General features: G+C 34.3%; 1 long non-coding RNA gene across 5 annotated transcripts; it reads left to right on the forward strand.

Moving 5' to 3' along the window:
- Positions 1-2,854: 2,854 nt before the first annotated feature.
- Positions 2,855-7,635, forward strand: LOC110793076 (uncharacterized). 5 transcript variants are annotated; one of them, XR_008929949.1, is made up of 5 exons: positions 2,855-3,618; positions 3,709-3,978; positions 5,424-5,775; positions 6,196-6,975; positions 7,154-7,635. It is a non-coding gene; the product is annotated as an uncharacterized lncRNA (long non-coding RNA). The 5 variants fall into 5 exon arrangements; XR_008929947.1 differs by having other exon boundaries at positions 2,856-3,618; positions 3,714-3,978; positions 7,146-7,635; XR_008929946.1 differs by having other exon boundaries at positions 2,856-3,618; positions 3,714-3,978; positions 5,441-5,775; positions 7,154-7,633.
- The last annotated feature ends 14,798 nt before the right edge of the window (positions 7,636-22,433 follow it).

The raw sequence follows: 22,433 nt of genomic DNA on the forward strand, positions 1-22,433 counted from the left end.
CTCCGTCGTTGCTTCCGTCCCACCTCCACCGCTTGCGTCGCTGCTTCGCGAAGACAAGAGAGGAACAACGAAGAGGAAGATGCCGACGAAGAGGGAGCCACCGCCTGCATCGCTGCTACCGCCCCATCCACCGCTTGCGTTGCTGCTTCCGTCCCATCCACCGCGGCGTCGCTGCTTCAACCGGTAAGTTTTCAAAAAAATTTACATTTTTTGGAAAACACGGTGCCGCCCAGATTTGGCGGCCGGTCCATGGTTGACCCGCCCAGATTTGGCGGCGGCGACCATGACCCAGCCACAGATCTTGCGCGGCTGAGCCATGGTCGCCGCCGCTAATTCTGGCCGGCTTAACCATGGACACAACCACCAAATCTGGGCGGTACTGTGTAATTTTTTTTAAAAAATCTTTTTTTTAACGCCCATTCCTTCTGAAATTCAGAAATTTAATAAAATAAAAATGTATTTTAACAATTATTTATTTTAAAAATTTATTTTGAACAATTAATTATATTTCGTAATTTAATTTTAACAAATAAATTTTTTTAATATTCATATTTTTACAAAGAAAAAATTTAACAAATTTATTTAATTCTCAAAATATTTTCAGAATTTATAAAATTTAACAATAATGAAATTTTAATTTTTAAGATTTTTTTTTGTATAACTGCTAAACCCAGAAAAAAATAAATACAATTTTAAAAAAATAAATTAAGTGAACTGCCGCCAAGAATTAGAAGGCAGCAGCCATGGTGGCTCGCCCAAAAAAAGCGGCACCCACCATGGCTCACCCACCCCAGATATGCGGCTGAGCCATGGTAGGTTTCGCCATTTCTGGGCGAGCCACCATGGTTGCCACCCGCCAATTCTGGGCGGCACTTTAGCATACAATAAAAAAATAAAAAAATTCGAATCTCCGGCGACGATGGTGCCCAAATGGTAGACGACCACGACGATGGAGGAGCGTCGTCGACCTTGGAGAACGGGACTGGTAATGCTTGTGTAGGAAGTGCAGAAATTAAGGAGGAGAGGAGGTGCGCGAGGAAGACGATGGTGGTGCAAAGGTGGGGAAGAGGATGGTGGTGGTGTCGGGAAGGGGGTGGTGGTGAGTTCAACCAGCTGCGTGGTGGTAGTGGTCACGGGGAGGGGTGTGGTGAAGGGGAGGGTGATGGGTAGTTTTTGTAAGGGCACAACTGTCCTTTCAAGTCAAATACGCGGGCGTTTTTAACGGATTAGGACGTCGAATAGCGATACACTAACACTATCCCTACGGAAAGAGAGGATATAGATGAGGAGAAAGAAAACTTTTATTTTCGAGTTAAAATTCTACTCCCTCCGATCCTATTTGTTGTATCCGTTTTCATTTTAAGCGTTTCTTTTTGTTCTACCCATTTAGAATCTATTCTATTTTTGGCTATATATTTTTTCACAAAATACCCTCACATTTCTATCTAATTACCAAAATACCTAAAGATTCTACCCATATTCCCACCTAAATTTCCCAACCCATAATATTAAATTAATTTATTTTCCCAACCCACATTATTTAATTATTTTATTTTCCAAACCACCCTTATTTAATTAATTACCCCCCTATAAACCGTCCCTTTCACCCCTCTCTCTCTCCCTCATTCTCTCTGGATTCCTCTCTCTCTCTCTTAACTCTCTCTCTCCCTCTTTCTCCTCAAAAAAAACTATCTGTTTCTCTAGAAACCCTAAGGATTTCCGCCTCTGTTCTTCGTTGTTTTTGGTGAGATCTCTCAGATCTTTGGTTTATTCGCTCAAATCTGTTCTCAAATTTTAAGCGGAACCACATTCCGATCAGATCCCCTCTATCTTTGTCCCCTAATTCGTCCCAAATCGTTGTCGGTTTTTGATTTTCTTTTGAAAAAATTTTGGGGAAAAAAATCGGAGTTTTTTTAGGGTTTCTTCATTTTTTTCATGGGATCCTCTTCTTCCAAATCTCTTTCGAGTTATTTGATGGGCACTTCTGGGCAACAGATTCCTGACCCAAACTGTGATTGGGGGTCGAAATGCAATTGTTCCAACAACGAGCACTCGTATTCTGGCGAGTATTTGAATAATTTGAGGTTGGCCCAGAAAGAGAATACGAGTACTCGAAATTATCTCAAATCTTGGTTCGAGAAAAGGAAGTGGAGCCTGTTGAAGAGGTGGAGTCGAAATATGACGATCGAGTCCCCACACCAGCAAATATGAGATTCTTTGGAGGAGACGAATCTGATGAGGTATATTTCCATTTTTTTGGGGTTTTTGAGATTTCTGAGTAAAGTAGGGTTTACTCTGTTTTCTGGGATTTACTCTAAATTTTTGGGAATATTTTGTGATTTTTGGTGGAAATTTCTAATTTATAATGAAATTAGGGTTTAATATGTATTTTGTGATTTTTTGTGATTTATTCGACCCTCATGCGATTTAACAATAACTTAATTCTTTTTCAGATTTTTTCAACTTGCATGTCTGAAATATGTTGATCGGGTGGTATTGTCATGATATTTTGAATTTTTTTGAATTTTTTTGTTCAATGATGATGTTTTCGATTTTCATGTCTGAGATCCCATGATTTTTTATGTTAATTTATGATATTTTCGATTTGCATGCACTAGTAGAGAAATCGTCATTTGCAACTCACCAATTACAACTCATACAAGTTATACTCGCTGCGATAAGGATTTGGTCAACGCGGGTCAAGGTATAAATGAATTACTCGCAGCGATTATATGAACAACGCGCTAAGAAAAATATATTTTTTTAAAAAAAAAAAATCGCAGCGCGTATGGGGTAATATAAGATGCAATTAGTGCAATTAATTGCAGTTCTGCCCTTTAGTGTTCGCTGCAATATAACTTCAACCGACATTTTCCTTCTGAGTTGATCCATTCTCAGATCTCAGCCCTAATTATCAAATCTCCAAAACTCATTTACACCTTCGCAAATCTCACCGGCGATTATTATTTCCTCTTTATCTTTGATCTACTCCATCGCAAATCCAATCTCTGAAAGCCTAACCAGCATTCATCTCTCTTTGTAAATTTCATTGTGAATCTCCCTTTCAATCTTCCTCCAAAGATCTCGTAATCTTTCGATTTTACATCAAGATTTCAATAGCTGTCTACAGAGAGATGAAAAGAGGGAGGAAGAGAGAGAAAGAATTCGACCTTCTGCGGCTCGATGTTCAACCTTCGTTGTTGGCTTTGCGGTATGGATTCGAGCCTTAATCTCTATTTGTTCTTGGAAGTTTGTTTGGTTTATGATGTTTGGGTGATTTGATTGATTTTAGGGTTGATTGTTCTTCGTTTGATTTGATGTAATTTTGGGTGGTTTTATTGACTGGAAGACCGATTCAGGTCATTTTTTGGTTAATTTTGTTTTTTGTTTTTGTTTTTTTCATGTTATTTAGGTCGATTTTGTTAATTTTTCTGGCCAAATTGGTTTGAGTTTTTGGAATTTACTCGATTTCATTTGTTTTTGGAATTTTTTTGGCCAAATTGGTTTGAGTTTTTGGAATTTACTCGGATTCCTGGACCTGCCTAAGGGAGATGATCAGACCACTGATCATGAAGCGGATGAGAATGAAGCTGCTTCATGGTTGCTACTTTAACCCAGGTAAGAACAGAAACAACCTAAATATAAATGGGTTTTTAACGGGAGAGGAGAGGTTGATGAGTACCTGGACCTATTTGAATATAATTCAAGTGCAGGTAATCAGTTCTGCGAGCCATCGTATAACCAGCAGCAGGAATTCAGTGTCCCTGAGAAGAACTTTGGAGATGACAGTGTCGTACCAGTTAAGTCTAGGGAACCAAAAGATCACCAAATACAGTACCAGAACTCTTCAGTTATTCAAAGGGGGCACTGGTATGGGAACTGGCCGGGATAAATTGGAAGAAAGGGCCGGTATTTTATCATCTTAGCATTGGAGGAAGACGGATTAGGTGAAGTTGTTCCTTCTCCTTCTGGCTCAAGGTATGATTCTGCCCGTCTTAAATTTTGAATCCCGTGCAGCTGAGAAGTAATTTTTGCCTTAATTATAGAATTGGGTTGTTTCATTATCTGAATAAAGAATCACAGAGTACTTGTAATATTTGTTTTTAATTTTCTTTTTTCAGTCAGTTGTAATTGAGGATTGTATACAATTGATTAAAAGGGTGGACATAACATAATAAGGTTGCTTTATAGAAGTTAGGGGCATTGGATTATCTAAATTAATTGTTGTCTTCAATCTAATTGCAATAGTGGTAGGTCGATGTCAAAAGTACTCTTACTATCCAACTTTAAGCTCTTGTGAATTTTTGTTCTGTAGGGAAAATGAGGTTTTTTTGTCTTTGATTACGTGCCCATGGAAAGCTTATTTGCGTGGCGGAACTTTTTACAACTACATTCTCTAACTGTATATATATATTTAATTTCCTGCATTTTTCAAGTTGTTTCAGTCTTTGTCTTCATGTTTAAGGGTATTTTAATAGAAATTATTTAAGTTATTGTCGTGCTTAATGTGGAATATTAAGGATTCACTATGCCCACATTCTAAGTAGATTTTCTGAATCTTTAGCAAAAAATACTCAATATGGTAATGCATTCTGAAAAAATCTTCGAAGCTTACTATGCAGTTTACTATTGATCACCTATCTTCTCTGTTCTTGTCTCAAAATTAAAAACAATGGTTTTAGATCACCTATCTAGTTTACTATTGATGGTGGATGTTTAAGAGTTATTTGTCAGTATATAGCTATGAATCATGAGCTGTGCTTACCCTTTTCAGTCAACAGCTGTCTTTAGTGTCAACTACATAGATGTGAACACCAAGTGCATTATCTTAGTTACTGACCCTCTGAAAAGAAAGCTAGCCAGCTCCTTCAAATGCTTAGTGTTTTTATCTAGTCAATGAAAATTGAACTTCTCTTGTCTTTTATTTCGTTTGTTTAATTATTTTGTTTATTAACTTACATGGTCTTTCTTTTTTAAACTTTGCGTGCCTTCTTTCTTATCTTCTTCACCAGGAGAACAAACCATGCTTCGTAAAATAACAGATTTTTTTGTTCCTGCAGTTAAATCAATTGAAACAGAAAGATACTTAACATAGTATACAATTGATTTTCTTTTTAAGCATTGTTAATTCTTTGTACATTTAGAATAACTTCATAACACTGACGAATGAGGTGTTGGTGGTAATTTTCGTTGTTGATGCTCATTGCATTCCTTGTTGCTTCTATATTCATGTATGCCACTCTTTTTTGCAATATGCTAGTTTCCAAATGTGAAACATGATGTTTTCCTTGAAGCTGTAGACATTTAATGCATTATTGCTCTCTTTTATTCTTGTGCATGTTAATGGAGCTAACCATCTAAAGTTCTGTAATATAAACTTTGGTGCTTTTGTGCTAATAATCCTCTGTTTTCTCTGTCAACAGCCTTGCGATCGCAAAAGAAGGTGAACTCAAAATAGGAACCATTGATGATATTCAGAAGCTTCATATTCGATCTATTCCTCTGGGAGAACATGCTCGGCGTATCTGCCACCAGGAACAAACTCGCACTTTTTCCATTTGTAGTTTGAAGTACAACCAAGCTAGTGCAGAGGAATCTGAAATGCATTTTGTACGCTTGTTGGATGACCAAACCTTTGAGATCATTTCTACTTATGCACTTAATACTTATGAATGTGGTTGCTCCATACTGAGTTGCTCATTCTCAGATGACATCAAAGTTTACTACTGTGTTGGAACAACATATGTTTTACCTGAGGAAAATGAGCCAACCAAGGTAGAGTTTTAGATTTTCATGGAGTTCATATTTCATGCATCTGTCTTCTGATGATATCTGTCAAAAAAAGGGAAACAGTATAAAAACATTCAGTGGTATGGTAGTGAAACTATCTTGGCATGTTGTAGTGGAAGAAAGGCTTTTCTGGTGGCGAATACAACTTATTTAAAGCTGCTCTGTTAGAGTTATTTACGCTGTTCCAATTTTCTACTTAGTATAATGGCTTGAAAGGAATGAAGGGTTTCGAATCGGAATTCATGAAATGTCGAACCCCTTCCATCTATGCACAGCATTATGGAGTTTCCTTGTGAAAATTGAATTACTTAAATGATTATAAACATTTTGCAATCCAGATTTTTTTTTGTCACTTTTCTCTGATAAGGATATCTAATCTATCATATTATCATGTAAATGTTGTAGGGAAGAATTCTGGTTTTTGTTGTTGAAGACGGAAAGCTGCAACTCATTGCTGAGAAAGAAACTAAAGGTGCAGTGTACTCACTTAATGCCTTCAACGGCAAGCTGCTTGCTGCCATCAATCAGAAAATTCAGCTTTATAAGTGGATGCTTCGGGATGATGGAACTCACGAGTTACAGTCTGAATGTGGACACCATGGGCACATTCTTATCAGTTGTATGTCCAGACTCGTGGTGATTTCATTGTTGTTGGGGATCCGATGAAATCAATTTCTCTACTAATATACAAGGCACGGAATTCAGTAAAAGTATCTAGACTGCATCTTTTCTCTGTCTGTATGTGTTGTTGCTTGTAATCCAGTCAAGCACTATTTTTCTGTTTTGTGCTAACCTGAATCATTCAGAAAGATTGAATTCTGGAGTTTTGGTAGTCGAACCGTATGTTGGTGTTGCTTGTTTGGGAGCTATTTTGTTTGGATATCACCTTGTGAAGTGGGTTGAACAAGGTCTTTACCTTGTATAGTTGTGCACAATGGAGGCTTATATGCATGCTCTCACTTTATGTAATTCTGTCTATATGTCAATTAATAAAACTGCTAATTAGCTGTTATGGACCAGAGCTGAAATTTTGCAGTTCTGCAATGCTGACATAATTATTAGCAATGCGAATTAAATCAGGCTTTGATGTACAAGAGCTATCTGAAGATGCTCCAGATGATCAGGAGGGACTGGATGCTACAGTAACGCATGTGGTAAATTTGCTGTCTACTGAGCCCACTGACAGTTAGTTCCTCTCTCCTTATTTGTATATTCGCTAGCTGCTTGTCTGTATCATTTAGATTGTCAAAGGATGACTATTATTATTAGGTTTCATAATCATAGGCAATTTGGGAGCTTGTACTTCTAAAAGAAGTTTAAGTGTACGAATGAAACTTTTTCTCACTTTACCACAGTTCTCTAGGCATCCAAGACCCATCTGTGTGACTGGAGATCTTATTAATCAACCTGGAGAATCGACGGGAATATTGCTACTGCTGAATTCTTGCTGAGATTAATCGATACAAAGTTTAATCATCTTTTAGGGGTGTTTAGTGGTGGCAGATTAACATGCTAGCTGTTTGGACTTGTATAGACCATCCTCGCATGCAATATTCTGGATTAGAAGTTGAGAAACATGCCTCTCTAGTCTCTTAGTTAGGTTGATTGACCTGAATGGCGGTGGGTCAAATGTTGTCCGGGAAAACAAATGACATTTTGATACAATCGCCATCTCTTGGTATAGATATAGATTCCTTTTATTTGCAGGGTTTGAGAAGGTACATCTGTATTACTTATTTATGTATTTATGGATATTATTTATGGATGTTAGACCATAATTATGGAGGCTAGTACCGAGTAGTAGTACCAATGTATTACTGCAGGAATTTATTTTTTTTGTAAAATAAACGCGCTATTTGCAGCGCGTGCTGGTAGACTAAAGTTGCAAATAGACGTTAATTGCAGCGCGTGCTGGTAGACCAAAGTTGTAAATAGACGCTAATTGCAGCGCGTGCTGGTAGACCAAAGTTGTCAATAGACGCTAATTACAGCGCGCGTGAAACACCATGCGCTGCAATTAATTGGTTTTTGCAGCGCTTTTGTTCGCTGCGAATAAAAGTCCACTATTTGCAACCATCACAATTGCAGGGCTAAAAAACGCTGCAAAAAGCCCCTTTTACGCGCGCTGCAATTGACATTTTTTCTACTAGTGATGTCATCGATCCCATGATTTTCCTTGTGAATTTATGTGTTTTTCGATTTGCATGTCATCGACCCCATGTGAAATTATGATTTTTTCGATTTGCATGTCATTGATCCCATGATTTTCCTGTGTAATAGTTTGAATTTGTGGATTTGTTTGAATTTATGAATTTGTTTGCATTTCATTGATCCCATGAATTTGTGAATTAGTTGAAATTTATGAGTTTTGGAAGAAGAGGATCCCATGAATTTGTTGGAATGCATGTCTGATTTTGTTCAGTTTATCTGGTTTTGATGATCTTGTTCAGTTGCATGTTCAATCCCATGAATGTTTGTCTGATTTTGTTCAGTTGATCTTGTATGTTGATCTTGTTATGATAATCTTGTTCAGTTGCATGTTCAATCCCATGAATTGTTTGTCTGATTTTGTTCAATTGATCTTGTCAGTTGATCTTGTTATGATGATCTCGTTCGGTTGCATGTTCAATCCCATGAATGTTTTGAAGATGTTGTTCAGTTGATCTTGTTTTGATGATCTTGTTCAGTTGCATGTTCAATCCCATGAATGTTTTGATGATGTTGTTCAGTTGATCTTGTTCAATTGATCTTGTTCAGTTGCATGTTCAATCCCATGAATGTTTTGATGATGTTGTTCAGTTGATCTTGTTCAATTGATCTTGTTCAGTTGCATGTTCAATCCCATGATTGTTATGATGATGTTGTTCAGTTGATCTTGTTCAGTTGTTCAATTGATCTTGTTTTGATGATCTTGTTCAGTTGCATGTTCAATCCCATGCATGTTCCGTTGCCTTACATGTGAATAAATACATATGAATGTGTCTTAGATAGTTAAAACTAAGCTTATAAAACATGTAGTAAGTTTAAAATCATTCATTAGGTACTTTTGTTAAAAAATGGGAACGAAAATGCCTTAGTTTAGCCTATATATGACCTATAACGACCTAATGAGCCTTAAATGTGCATAAATAGATTAGAATGAGTCTTAAAAACCTTGAATGTGCCAAATAAAACATGTAAATTAAACCGTTTAAAATGATAAGTTAGGTTCTTTAGATCAAAGTTGGGCGAGAAAATGTAATTTTAGGCAAAATATGACCTATAACGACCAAATAAGATTTACATGTGAATAAATAGATTTTAACGTGTCTTAGAAAGTTAACACTAGGCTTATAAAACATGTAATAAGTTTAAAATTAGCCATTAGGTCCTATAATTCAAAAACGGGAGCGAAAATGCCTTAGTTTAGCCTAAATATGACCTATATCGACCAAATAAGACTTAAACGTGCATAAATATATTAGAATGAGTCTTAGAAACCTTGAATGTGCCACATAAAACATGTAAACCGTTTAAAATGATAAGTTAGGTTCCTTAGCTCAATGTTGGGCGAGAAATGCCATTTTAGGCAAAATATGACCCATAACGACCAAATAAGCCTTAAATGTGAATAAATACATTTGCATGTGTCTTAGAAAGTTAAAAATAAGCTTATAAAACATGTATTAAGTTTAAAATCAGCCACTAGGTCCTATAATTCAAAAATGGGAGCGAAAATGCCTTAGAAACCTAAGAGTTCAATTTATTTGTCCCTTAACAAAAGTTCCTTATTTGTTATGCAAGTTGGTTTAATATATTTGTTATGCATGGGTGATATTATTTCAATTCTTGTAGGAAACCTACGAAAAAAATGTTGTTGAATGCCGTGAAAAAGGTATTGATAAAGATCCCAATCAAATTTACTTTGAGACAGTAGGTGGGAGAAAGAAGGGAAAGGTTCCCGACCTGGGGAGTGGAGCAACTCTATACTTTGCACCATTTTCTAGAAGGGGTGGTAGTTCTTCTAGCTCATACACCCCATCTATTTATTCTCAACTCTCAACACGTTTGGAAGAGACTCAACAACATTTGACTTAAAAATTCATTGAGCTTGAAACATCAAAAGCCCAGATGCTAACACTACAAGAATATGTATCTTTAACGACAACCTATTTACGACGGGTCAAAAATCCTGTCGCAAAAGCCTTTTGCGACGGGCTAACAACCAAACAAGGACGGGAATAACCGTCGCAAATGTCTTTTACGACGGGCTTACGACGGATTTACGACGGGATTCCTATTTACGACGGCCCCCTTTTATGACGGGTTCGCGACAGGAAATTCCGTCGTTAATCAACGATTATTGGCCTTTCGCGACGGGATTTCCTATCGTTAATAGTACAATTTCTTGTAGTGTAAAGGCTATGGATGAAGATCGACTTTTGAGGCAAAGGGAGAGAGAAGAAAGAGAAGAAGAGCGACTAGAGCGATAAAGGGAGAGAGAAAGGGAGGGACAAGAGAGAGAAGAATATGCCGCCCATATGAAATAGGCAATAAAGTCTTACGAAAGGATATATGTAAAATTTGATTAATGCTACAAGAAATTAAAAATCTACTTTTGCTTCTACAACTATACGTAGTATATAATTAATGAAATTAAAAAATCTTGATTTCAAGATTTAAAAGTAAGAATATATGTAAAAATATTAAATTAAAAAAGTAAGTGATATAATTGATAAATTTTTTTAAGGGAAAATAAATAAATAATTAATTAATTGATAATACATGCTATATAGGTAAGGAGTTTTAGATGAATGTAAGGGTGCGTGCTATTCGCCTAATTTTCACTTATATTTTCTGAACTTATCAAAAGTTATTTTAGTTATAAATTGTACTTGGTCAATCCTTATTTTCCCTAAACTTTATCTGAACTTATTTTTCCTGAACTAAGTGGAAATAAGGGGAATAAAACATAGCCTCATTAAGGGAATTATTTTTGCTCGTGAAAGTCGATAGATTCTATATTGAGGATAACGCAGTATTATATGATAGAATATCGAATATAGGAGATCTAGTTTGTATTATAAATATAGGCGTATGCCCACGTATAACATAATATAGTATTATATTCGATATTCTATCATATAGGATAACTGCGTTATCCTCAATATTCTACAATTAGATAGATCTTTTGGAAAATAATTGGTAAGGCACGTGAGCTTTCAATACTATAAAGTTTCAGTTTATACTCGTTAATTACTCGAACTATATTTTTTAGTCTTGACTCTTGAGTACTATAACGAAGTAACGAACCAAATATAACCGAATCGATTCTAAACTGTTCACGAAATACATGCAGTTCACTTCGTGTTCACCCCTATTCTTGGTCGATATAATGACATACATCTTCTTACTTTTCTTCATCAAATTTCCTAATCTCATCACTTTATTCTATCTTTCTTTACTTAAGTCAAAAGATTTTGTATGCTCAAAATTTAATTAAAAAAAGTAATGCCATCGTAGGAGTAATATTATTCGATTGCATGCCTAAAGGATGGCATGCATATACCATAAATTCAATAATTTTCTTTTCCTTTATTTACATCAAAAAATATATTTTTTGCATGCCTTTTATAAACCGGACAGAAAATAAAATTTAGACACTGGCCGATTTTGGTCAGATCTTCGGTCTTTAAATTCTACGGAGTAGTGTATTAAAAAAGGCAACCCGCCATATTAATTACCATATATTCAATTGCATGCCTAAATAATGACATAAATTAATAAACCATAAAATTCAATACAGTATTTTAATTTGCCTTTTTTTTACAATCAAGAATTCAAGATAATAGTACAATTTTTCTTTGCCTTAATTATTGTACCCTTAGTTTGTTCTAGTATAAAAGAACATCAAACTTATTCATACGTTCCAAAACTCGTCCTTAAAAAATTAACCCTATTATTCATTCTTTTACACCTCAAAATTAATAACCTCCCTCCAAAAATGATGAGAATAAGCAATAAGAAGTTCATTATAGTGTTCACACTAGCCACGCTCTTGATAGCTACCACAATTTTAGCCGACGATGACGACGATGACCATAAGAAGCACCATCATAAACACAAGAAGCACCACCATAAGTCACATGACGATCATGGCGGTAAAAAGAAGTCTCCTTGCTCGTCTTCGTCTTCTTCATTCGTCGTCCCTTTCTCTCCAACGATGTCGATTTTTCACTCATTTGTGATTTTTGCTTCTACAACTATGCTAGGTATAATTGTCTAGGGTTCGAGATTATAGTATTTATAATAGTTGCTATATACGGAGTATTGTTTTTAGATTTTCACCCCTCTAGTATGGTGAAAACTAGGTCAAATAATTGTCAACTAGGGTGGAAATTGTGTTTATTTTTTCGAATTCGAAAACATTTCAGACTTTTAATTTCTTTTTAATTGAAATCAAATAAAGGGATATTTCATCAAATTATGATCGATGTTAACACCGTGTATAAGTGTATTATGGAATATATCTTGTACGGGCGCTGATAAATACAATCTTTTTATCTTTTACGTCCCCGATGATGATTTATATCTTATTTTATATGAAAATTTGATAATTGTTACGACCTCTCATATATAATTCTTTTATCATAAAATCAGATTCAAAATAGTTTTCCGGAATCAGACTAAACTTATTTGTGCAAAGAAAATGCAAAGAGTAAATAAGAGGAAGCTTCGTCTACAAGGCGAACCGTTCAATAGGGTTATACTTATTGTATTTGACTCTTGTATTTTTCCTACAAAAAGGAAACGTAAATTGGCCCCGGTTTTCCCGAGTAAATCTAATGATTTGGAGGGTTATACTTTAATGCATGAAAATGTTGTTAGAAAATATGAGCAATTGTAGGAGTATGAAATATTAGGCCTTTCGGATGCTGAGAATTGGGCATTGAGATTCTGATCTGAGCCCATTAAAGGGTTTTCGTTTGGGTTTTTTTTTTTTGGTAATTTTCCTTATGAGGGATATTTTGTTAATTTACTTGTGAGTATGGATCACACTAAAGGGCCTGAACAAAACTAAAAGATCCAATAACCAATCTGCATTATATAAGTAAAGAGGTGAGATTATTTTAGTAAATCCATTTTTGGTGTCCCATTTGTATTACTAAAATACCTTTCACATTTATAGAATGGAGAATATAATGACAACCTACTCAATAGGAAAAGTCTAAATAAGCAAATTAATCAATCTAGCCCCATAAATATATTCTTACCATTTTAATCAATTTGTTTATATGCGTTTGGCTCTATCTAACTTATAGGTTTACCCAAATTCTTATATGAGACTGTCCTCACCATCAATTGATGGTGAGACCAGTTCACACTTGCGAATTTAGGTATGTTACTTCTATAGTTTAAACATGTTACTTTTTTTTTGTAATGTTAGAGGAGGTACTTTTTTAGTTTAGGTATGTTACTTCTATAGTTTATACATGTTACTTTTTTTTATACGGAGTAGTTTTAGGTGAGATATCTTCTTAATTTAGGTATGTTACTTCTATAGTTTAGACATGTTACTTTTTTTTATATATAATTTTAGAGGAAGTACTTTTTTTAGTTTAGGTATGTTACTTCTATAGTTTATACATGTTACTTTTTTTATACGGAGTAGTTTTAGGGGAGACACCTTCTTAGTTTAGACATGTTACTTCTATAGTTTAGACATGTTACTTTTTTTTTTTAATAATTTTAGAAGAGGTATTTTTTCTAGTTTAGGTATGTTACTTCTATAGTTTAGACATGTTACTTTTTTTTATATAATTTTAGATGAGGTACTTTTTTAGTTTAGGTATGTTACTTCTATAGTTTAGACATGTTACTTTTTTTTATACGGAATAGTTTTAGGGGAGGTACATTTTTAGTTTAGGTATGTTACTTCTATAGTTTAGACATGTTACTTTTTTATATATATAATTTTAGAGGAGGTACTTTTTTTAATTTAAGTATGTTACTTCTATAGTTTAGATCAGTTACTTTTTTTTTTATATAGTTTTAAGGGAGGTACGCTATTGGTTTCGCGCTCGTCACACCATCAAGTTGATGGTGTGACTGGTCTCACAGGAGACGCGCTGATATGTTTATTATATTCGCACGCATTGCATTTATATTATATTTTTTACATGTTGTATTTCAGTTTTAAATGTAATAACACAAACCTGTTTTTCATTTCACACGCATCACGTGCGTATAAGACTAGTCTTATCATAAATTAGGAACACACTGCACTCAAATGGTGAAGTTCAGTTGAACTTAAATACAATATAAACACTGATAATATAAAGTAAAAATTAAGGTCTGAAATAACCGAAGTTCCAAAACAAACTTAAGTTTCAAAACTGTATCATTGGTACATTTTGTTAGGCATCTATATATTATACTAAAAGAGAGGAAATCAATGTGGAGCTGACAAATGTCACTCTCTGATTTGCCTCTCTTTTAATTAAAATAATTATTTTAATTATAAAACTATATTATTTTCTTTGGTTTATTTTTGTTAAAAAGGTCTCATACTGTATAAAATATATGGTACATAAATCATAGACCTGTTTCTACTTTAGAATGAAATAATAAGGAAGATAATTAGCCGGAGAATAAATTATGGGAGATATATAAGGAAAACTGTATTATCGATACGTTTTTGTCACTTATAAACTAATTGCGCTTCATTGCAGTATTATGTAAAAACCAGAAAATAATATAGTATATATAGTCTTATAAACTAATATGATTGTGAGGATACTTTCATACTATTTAAGGTGATCGAGTGTTCAAAACATAATATTGTGGACTAAGATATGTTAAAATTTAAACAAAATAATTATTCAATTAATAGGTACGTATAAATGAAGGGATGACTTTTACTCAATTAATATAGTTATTCCACACTACAAGAAATTGTACTATTAACGACAGGAAATCCCGTCGCTAAAGACAAATAATTGTTGGTTAACGACGGGATTTTCCGTCGCAAACCCGTAATAAAAGAGAGTCGTCGTTAATGGAAAATCCCGTCGTTAGCCCGTCGTAAAAGACATTTGCGACGGTTGTTCCCGTCTTTGTTGGGTTGTTATCCCCGTCGCAAAAGCCCTTTTGCTACGGGATTTTTACCCGTCGTTATTAGGTTGTCATAAAAGATACAGATTTTTTTAATGTCTTTATTGGCATATAAGTTGAAAAATAACATTTACAATTAGAATATTAAAGTTGCATGCCAACGATGAGTAAGATAACTATCTATATACTATATTAAAAGAGAGAAAATTAATGTGATGATGATAAACGTCACTCCATAATTTACCTCTCCTTTAATTAAAATAATTATTTTTAATTATAAAAATATATTTATTTTCATTAGTTTAATTTTTGTTATAGTAATCGTAAAAATACTTCATGAAAAATATCTTTTGATATTTCTAAATTCAAAAATATATTTTTTTATATATTCTTTAAAAATAAATCATTTTCAAAAGTAACATATGAGTATGGTAATTAAAAAAATATTTTAATATTACAAGAAAAACGGATAGCATTTTGAACATATTTAAATATGCAGCTTCACAAATAATAATATGTTGAAATTAAAATATGACTATTACTAAATTATACTTATCGTTACAAGAATTCTTTTAAGAAAATGTATAAAATGAAATATATCTGATCGAGTACTACCTTCGTTCCTAAAATATCTTTAAGTTCACTATTTGCACGATAATTAAGGAACTTTGGTGAACATGTGATGGCGGGGTAACAAATGGGAAAATGAGTGGCTATTAATTGTCCAACAATGTGACTATGTGAGTGGATGAAAATTCATATTAAAGTATTGTGAGTGGGTAAGTTATGATAGACTCACATAATACACAATATTCAAAGTTGTATGTTGTAGTGCGCCAAATGAAATAATGAATGTAAAATTTATATGCTAAAAATGGAATAAAGTAGAGTGTAAAAACCTTTCAGGAACGAACTAAAACGGAAAGCGTAAAGAACATTTAGAAACGGAGGTAGTGTGTAAAATTGGTATGTGCTTCCTCAAATACTATGAACAATATGACCAAAATCAAATTCTACAACTGGTGGACTATGGTTTATAGTCATATATGAATTATAGTCATGAACCCCAATTTACTTTTGGGACATTAGTACTTAGGAAAGGGCCCACATGCAATTATATTATTACTTCTTTTTTCCCACTGCTAAAACCAGGGTCTCACACTCTCTCTCATCAATTAAAAAAATCACTATCTTGCATTCTATTTACTTTAATTTCTCAATAAAATAATAATTGATAACCACACTTCAAAACTTATACTAAAATTATTTGTCATGATAAATGAACACTTTAAATTGGGATGGAGGGAGTAGTTTAAGAATTATTTAAAAAAAATTAATGTCAATCAATATATGCTCAAAAGTATAAGGGTTAGTATGCAATAAAAAATGTGGTGTTTAAGATGAATTATTTATCATAAGTGATAAACAATTACTTAAATGTATTAAGGCGCGCTTTGTTAAGTTATTTGTTAATAATATTTTTTTTAGCCGTAGAATATATAATAGGTTAATCCAACGAATGCAATATCACTTATGTATAAAATTTGTACAAAATTAATATTTTGATACGTAAATCAACCTTTATTTTTCCAGAATTTAACTCATCTGTGATTATCTGAACTTGATTGAACTTATGTGAAATTATTTTTAAAAATAAATGAAAATAAGTTGAACAAAACAGAGCCTTAGATTGGAAACGTCTTCCTAGCTTATCTTTCATCTAATTGATTATGAATATATCTACATCTTTTCACTACTAACATGTATATTATATATTCTGCTTATTACACTCAATCGCTTGAATCAGACAATCAGATTAAATTATAGAAAAGAACAGTGTTTTAAAATTCAAAACTCTCCTACCAAATAAAATAAATTTGTTGGGTCTAGGGTGAGTTTGAGATAAATCATTGATCTTATTTATTTCTTAAGATGAATCATTGATCATATTTGATACAAAATTACTTAAATAACACACTACGTCAAAATTCATCCACAATAGTAAATTTTGTTGGATCTAGAGGTGAGTTTGAGGCGGGTGTATATATTTGGGGGGTGAAGGTGGGATAAATTTTATTTTGTATCCAGCGAGGTGGTGATTGGGGTTGGGATGGGGATGCGTACCATATACTATCGTGGGTAGCGGAGACGGAGATGACATTATTAGGCGGGTATGGAAGTGGAGGGACCATATACTATCGTGGGTAGCGGAGACGGAGATGACATTGTTAGGCGGGTATGAAAGTGGAGGGACCATCTCCTGCACGCACCCCACTTCAGAGTCATCTCTACCTGAATAAAGTAGATAGTGTGGACATATGTTAATTGATCGGGTAATTGGTAGATGATATATAATCGGGTAATTGGTAGATGGTATATCGAGTATTATATGTTATTATTATCAGAGTAAAGATTTATGAAAATAACTTTATATATGTTGACATGGTGATGAACAGGGTCAAAATAATCTTTGTGTGGAATAGGAGGTTCTCCAACAAATTTGCTTCAAGTGTGGTAGATTTAGATTTTAATTAGAATAATATCTATAAGAACTATTCATAAGACAATTGTATATAACTATAGTTCAGATTTCATGAAAAAATAATATTTAGATCATAAATCGTGCATCGCACGGGTACTATACTAGTATAGTACTAGAATACACAGACTTAAGTACATAAATCATAAATCTTAATCACTAGACCAAGATATCATTGGTACATTTTGTTAGGCATAAAGTACTAGAGTAGAAAAGTCTAAAAGACGAAGCAAAAGGCGGAAAAGTAAAAATAATTGTATCACCAAATTGGCTAGTTAGGCGTATAAACAAAAATATTGTTACACCAAATTAGCTAGTTAGGCACTTAGGCGAGAAAGGACGGCATAATACCAAATCATGTACTTATATTGTTATACTTCGTACTCCCTCGGTCCCTCCGTCCCGGAATATTCGACTCGATTTGACCGGCACAGAGTTGGACTTGAATTGACTTATTTAATTTAATAGGTAGTAGTTGATAGTGGAATATTATTTTAATGTAGTTAGTGGGAGGTGGGTTAAGAGGTGGAGTTGGGGGAGAGTAGGGGTTGAATTTTTAATTATTTTTTGTATGGAGTAGGGGTAGGTGGGTTAATAGGGGTGGAGTGAGAAATAATATAATATTGTTAGAATATTTCCATTTTTAGAAACATGTCAAGTATTAAAGGACGACCCGATAAGGAAAACAGGTCAAGTATTCCGGGACGGAGGGAGTATTACTTATATGTGCTTTCAAGATATTGAACTTTACTTACTCCGTATAAGTTATGTGTATCGGGTTTTCGGTTAACTGGTTAACTTTCAACCCATTTATATAAACGGGTAACTCGTGTTAATTAGTTTTGGACTCGATCTTAATTTTCTCTCTCTTCGACTAACATCTCAGAGTTCGTGTCTATCGAAATAATTAAACGGGTTAGATCTTTTGACCCTAACCTGTTTATTTCGGGTCGGCTTTCCAATCAGTGGACCTCATCTAGTCATCTCTATCCGACTCTATCCTCACTCCTCAGTACGTCTTCAAAGTTCAGATAAATAAGGGCTGTTCTACTGAGATTAGCTGCTTATCCTACAAACAAGCATCTCAATTTTCTCTCTCTTCGACTAACATCTCTTTAATTTCAGGTAAGCTCTTTCTCTCTCTTTAATTTCAGTTTTGACTAATTCTAAATCACCAAAATGTTCCATGGATCCAAATTTATCTCAACATTATTCAGATTTCATCCACCCAGTTTCTAGATGAATTTACCCTTTATTTATTTTTGCAAAATTTGATTGGTTTTACCCATTTTCCGTTGAAGGGTCTTTGTTTGCATCTACCCTTATTTCTGTATTTATAGAAAGTTTGATTCTACATTGATACGACTGTTGGATTGATCATTGATGTTTGTGTAAACTTGATGTTTGACGGTGGAATCGAATCGGCATCCTATATTAGTTTTTTTTGACAATAGGCTATATTAGTTAAACTGTATGACATTAATAGTCAAATTTGTGTATTGGCAAATGCGAAAGTCGATTGTATGTAATACAGGTCAAAATTGTGTGTTGGCAATTGTGAAAGAGTATTATTATAGTACCATGATTTTACTAATTTAGAACTTTTTATCTCTCTTATTTGAGGAGATTAATTACCTTGCGAAGAATTTGTTAATACACTTCTCGTATTAGCCAATTAAGATGATTATTTCCCTAGGTATTGTAGGTAAGGTAAGTGAAATCTACCCCGCCGCTGTGGGTGGAATGCTGGTGCATTAGTGTATTGAGAAGCTGTTTTTATACTTGATAATGTCTGCAAGTACAACCTTTATGATAATTCCAGTAGGAACACACACAAGAGGGGGTGAATTGTAATTCGAACTTTGAACTTATGAAAAACTTCTTGACACTAATCAAGAAGAGAAACCTTTTCTATTAAAGTAATGCCTCGATTACAATAATCCACTAACTCGAGTTCCTCTCTAACTCGTGTTCCTCACAGTAATCAACTCAGATTACAATTCACTTTTCTTCTCTTTGTCAGACTTTGAACTCTATCCTTACTACTTCAAAATTGATACCAAAAACTCTAAGAATATTTGTGTGTTTTACCAAAAAAACGTTTGGCCTTTTATAGAGTTTATCCCTAGGGTTTGTTCCCTTCAGAAACTCAACTACCAACTAACAGTCACTTTGGTCTCCACGTCCCTTGACTTAAGGAACAAGGGAAGACCACTTCCCACGCAACTTCCTCAATCAGTGAACGTGGTTTAGACCAAATCAACCACTTGAGATTTACACAAAATCAGTTTGTAAATTTATCAAAATATTAGGAGAAATTTTAGGGATATTAAAACTACTTTTACTTAGGAAATAAGATTTTAGGAAAAATCTGATTTTTATTGAAAATAATTTCCTTAAACTTTGTTACCAGATATTTGATAAATACATTAAATAAATCTAAGTTCCTTGAGTTCCTTATATACTCCCTCCGTCCCAGATTAGTTGTTACACTTTCCTTTTTTGTCCGTGTGAGATTAGTTGTTACACTTCTAAATTAGGAATGGCCCAACAATTATTATATTGTCTCTTTCTTCCCACTAAAATTTCTTTTGTCCCCACACCCTCTCTCATTCACTTAAAAAATACTCCACTAACTCCTATCACATCTACTTTTTTAATAAAATAACAATTGATAACCAAACAACCACTTATCACTTAAAACTTTGTGCAAATGTAAGTGTAACGACTAATATGGGACGGAGGGAGTACCATTTAGCACATTAATATTTTACATAAAATCTAAGTACAGAAACTACCTAGACATTTATGTCTTCCCTTTTCTGGAGCTTACAACTCAGAAGCTTCAGTTGTTCCCGCTCTGGAACAGTGGCGAGTTCCTCTTATACTCATAGAGGAACTCAGGACTAGGAACTTCATCTTTCGTTGCATATTTGAAAATCACTCGTTTGTAGAAGTTGTTGCTTGACTTTATTGGCTTTGATGTTCTAGCTTTTACTGCTTCCAACTCAGGAACTCCAGTAGCTATTCCTAGTTTCTATTCCTCGTAGGAACTCAATCACTTACCTGTCAACATTAATTAGCAACAGCAATTAGGAAGTTTGCAATGTGTGTGTCATCAACCAAAACCTAGGAACAACACTTTAGCGGCAGTAGCCCCTTCCTTTGGATGATAATTTAATTCATAAGTTTCGGTTGTGTGCCTGTTAAAGCTGGAAATATAGCTGACATAAATATTGGAACTTAGTACTGTTATCAATCAAGGATTCTTAGCTTGGATTATGGAGAGTTAGTGGATCAGTCTTTAGTAAACAAATTCATCGGTGTAGAATTGCAGATATGCATAGAATATGCCTGTATGCCACTGCAACAACAAACCACCCGTTGTGGATCCTGTCTATTTTTCAATCTAGGCAGGATTCCTGGAGGTGAAATGTGTGCAACTATAGGCCATAACTCTCAGTAGACAGCAGTCGAAGAGTATCTTAGGTTAGGCTTTGCCTAAAGTCTGAAACAAAGCATGCACAAGTTTGTATTAGATAAGATTGCAACTTTATCAAGGGAAACTGGTGACGGAAAAACATTGTAATTGGAAGGTAAGATAAAGTAACATATGTGATGGTTGAATATCCAGGAATGAAGGTCTTTTTTGTAGTGGTGAATTGCAAAATTTTGGGCTTAAGCCACATTTAGAGTAAGCTAGAGGAATAGAGGATTGAATAGAGGTTGTGACTTTTGAGCCTGGTTTAGTCTTCTCCTTTAGACAAAGGGAAGGGAAATGGAAATATATACTTCACATTGGATATTCAGTAATTCTGTATCTGTGCCCGTTTGGTGATTTGGATTTGTTATGGTCTTTAGATACTTGCGGATTTGTGAATATTTTTTGTACTGCTGTTATATTAGCTGTTGACTGTTGAGGGATTTCTTTACATTTGAAGCAGTAGTCAGTATGTGGTTGATTTAACAGTAGGCTGTAGTTTACTCCAATGTTCTTATGAACCAATATATTGGATTTTCAGTAATCCTGTATCAGTCCCGTTTGGTAATTCGTTTTGGTCTATAGGTAATTGCAGATTCGTGAATTGCAGTCTTATGTGTAATATTTAAACTCTTTTTAACCTTTCTTTCCTCAGGAGGATTCACCGACAGTTTATGGCTATAATTTCCCCGGTAAAAGAGGTTTCGTTGGAGCTATTCAGGGAATTGCTGATCGCGATATCCCAGTCTGAACCTGAAAATCGTGTTAGTTCAAAGTCATTTTATGAGTATTGCAACAGCTTGAATGGTGCTAAGGTGAAGAACGAGGACAAAACAGAAGAGCTAAGGTCAGAATTGATCTCGATTTCTTGTGCATCGTCTGCAGACAACGTGATTATGCCATCAATGAGCATGCAGGAGGCTAAATCTTGATGCTATTGTACTTTCGGCCTGATATTTTTGAACTTGATGGTGTGACATTACCCTTTTCTATCAGGGAGGCTGCGTGTAGCCGGTTTGTGATGTATTGTTCGAATTTTAAAAATGTTATGCCTTTTCATTTAGAGTTCTATGCTTAGTATCTTGCTTATTTCACTGTCCATTCCTTTATAAAAAAATTCCTCTTTATGCTATATATATGGTCTCTATATCGAACTTTTGACACCACCCTCAAATGAACCTAAAGTCTCAAACGAAAGACCAACCTAACTCTTAATTTTCTATGGAGTATGGACTATGGTAGTCATTATCCATTGAAATCTGCTACCCGATTTGCCTCCGTAGTCTGAATAACGAGGGAAATTATAGTATGTTACCCCGATGTTAGACACGACTGCCCATTATCCTATGGAATACGGAGCATACAACAATCAACGTTATTGAATGAATTTCTTATCGAATTTTGATAAAACACTATCCTACTAAATATACAAGTCAAATCCCAAAATTATTTTTTCAACGTTACGGAGTAATAAATATACAGTCAACGAATTGGGTAACGGTCAAGATGACCACTACCAGTATTGTTGTA

Source organism: Spinacia oleracea, chromosome 3 (genome assembly GCF_020520425.1).
Source record: "Spinacia oleracea cultivar Varoflay chromosome 3, BTI_SOV_V1, whole genome shotgun sequence".
Classification (NCBI taxonomy): domain Eukaryota; kingdom Viridiplantae; phylum Streptophyta; class Magnoliopsida; order Caryophyllales; family Amaranthaceae; genus Spinacia; species Spinacia oleracea.